This window comes from Octopus sinensis, linkage group LG10 (genome assembly GCF_006345805.1).
Source record: "Octopus sinensis linkage group LG10, ASM634580v1, whole genome shotgun sequence".
Classification (NCBI taxonomy): Eukaryota; Metazoa; Mollusca; class Cephalopoda; order Octopoda; family Octopodidae; genus Octopus; species Octopus sinensis.
Window position 1 is genome coordinate 30,801,644 of NC_043006.1, and position 2,834 is coordinate 30,804,477.

The window sequence follows — 2,834 nt, forward strand, 5'->3', positions numbered from 1 at the left end:
CTTGGCAGAATTTGAACTCAGAATCTAATGACAGATGAAATGCTGCAAAACATTTTGCATGGTAATAAAAATAATAATAATAATAATAATAATAATAATAATACACTTCATCAAAATATTTACTAAATATCAGAGAACTACTTCCTCTATTTGACCCTTAACCTAACCATTGGTTATTTTCTGACCCTCTTCTAATATTAGCATTTTGTAGTCTTTGACTGACCCCTTATCATCCCCTGATACTGTTTCAGCTATCTCTTCTGTCAACTGATCTTTAAATGATTGAGCAAGGGAATCTCAATGCCTGGCCTGTTAGAAATAGCAGCTAAATCACCATAAAATCCTACCCTACTGTCTTAGAGAAAAGTAAGGCAAATTGGATAATGTAATCTTTGATAGGCTGTGTCTGAGAATGGAAGAGCGTGATCATGGTTGGGGTGTCTTGGGGTGGGGTTATAGGACTCCACAATCAATGCTGACCAGGGACTAAATGACCAACTTCTAAACTCTTTGCTTCTTAACAAATCCGCCCCTTTTGCTAATGTTTCTCATCTTCTTAAAGTGACCCCTCCCCCTACTTCCTTTCATTTTCTTAAGAAATTCATGTTTTGTAGGTGTTCAGCTTTCTAAAGTATTTCAGATGAAAATCATAACTTTGTAATTGAATGTCATCATCATCATCATCAATGTCTGGTTTTCTATAGAAACAAAAGTGAAACAGACTATCACTCATTACAGCCTACATAGTGCACACACACACACACACACACACAATCAAGAAGTGTTTTTGTTGTGTGTTTTATTGTATCAATGACATGAGAGAAGTATTTCAGTGAAGTGTTGAGGTATCTGAGATGCTTGTCTCAGCTTCGTCCGCCCATCAGTAAATAAGCACCAAAGAATATGAAGAAGTGGTTAGTGTTGATATTTGATGGACATTTCTGTATTTTGTAGAACTCTCAACTCTACCAATGTACATACTTAAAGGAACGGCTGCTCATTTCACACTATGCAATATTCGTCAAAAGTGTTCCACATTCTCTTAACGATCTGATTAATTATATGTTGCTAATGTAGGTAACAAAATATATTTTGCTGTTAATTCTTCCTCTAGCCAAGTACAAAACAAATTCCAGTTTTGTTTCATGATCTGCTTGTCAAAACACTACATCAAACTAAAGCTATCCTGTTCAAGCTGGACAAAACAGATAAAAGGTGCAAAAACCCAAAAATAAGGACAAATTAAAATATTCCAAAACATTTTTTTAAAAGACAAAACTTCATGGCATCTTTTGTCTTGTCTGTTCTGAGTGAGTCAGATCTTTTGCTTAGTTTCAAGCCTTTAATTTTGAGCTTTTGTCAATAATCTGTTGGCAGATGATCGCCATCACAGATATACAAATTGATAATGAGACAGTCTCTACTTGGTTGACCAACCTGCTAAAAATAGTAGCCAAATATCCTCAAAGCACACACTGCTGTCTAATTCAGGAAAGACACATTGAATAAAGTAGTCTAATATCCACTTTACCTCCAAAAGAAAGAAAAGAAAAATGGACGAGACGACCACAGTGAGGAGGTCTTTGATTATTGGTTTCTTGAACTGGAACTAAACAAAATATTGATCATGAACACAGATTCAGAAGTGGGAACCCAACAAATTATTCACAACATTTACAAATGTGTTGTCTGTGCAGCTATTTTAGATCCATTTTTGATGCTTGGATAAAGAAGTCTTGGAATGAAATTTATTGTAAGTTTTGAGAGGTGAAGCAGCCACAAATGTCTTTTTTTTCTATTGGCAGCAAAAATAAGGAAACAACTGTCTATAGAAGCAAATTGTATCAGTAATTCTAATATTGATTCATTTTCCTTCGTCTTATTTGGTCGAATGTGAATTCAGTACAGTTGACAATTTGCTGGAGGTCAAGAGAAACCGGCTTGAAATTGGAACATGTGGCGATCTACGGCTGAAGTTAACAAAATTGTCTCCTCAAGTCAAGGATCTGTGCCGTATGCACCAGGCACAGGGTTCTCACTAAATGAGTCAGTGTCCGTTGGCCAGGTAATTAAATTAAAAATTGTGTTTCTATATTTGAAAAAAAATGTTGATGGGTACCAGATTTTTTGTTATTAAAAAGTGGCTCGCCAGAAAAAATGGTTGGGAAACACTGATCTCTTTTGTTAGTTGAAATATTGGTTTATTACTTGGATAGCATGTACGGAAGTCTGTACAATCAACTGAATCAATCGGGTATAGTACCGGTATTTATCTAATTGACTACTATTTTGCTACACTCATAGCCCTGCGGAAATGTCTTAAAAAAGAAAATGAAGGACATATATATAACAGGTATGTACAACATATATTTCTGTACTTTCTTTTTATTCGTATAAATCATTGAAATTGTTGCACAGACACAAATACACAATTATACAGTCTTTCTATATCACCCCACTCCATTTTTCGAACTGTAATTCATTCAACGAAAAAAACCCAAAAAATCCAATTCGCCACCCCCTTTTCCGAACCAAAATATGGGATTTGTAGCATATTAGGGTAAGGAGGTCAAAGTACTTGATTCCACGCAAAAAATCCAAATTTAAAAAAAAAAATTTTCCTTAGTGAAAATTGCGGGGGGGGGGGCGCTAACTCAACGACCATGTATGTCAAATATTTTAATCGTGTCCTTTAAACCACTATAAGAAACATAAAATCCGAATTTAAAAAAGAAAATTTTTCCTTAGTGAAAATTGCGGTGGGGGAGGGTCACTAACTCAACGACCATGTATGTTGAATATTTTAATTGTGTCCTTTAAGAAACATAAAATCC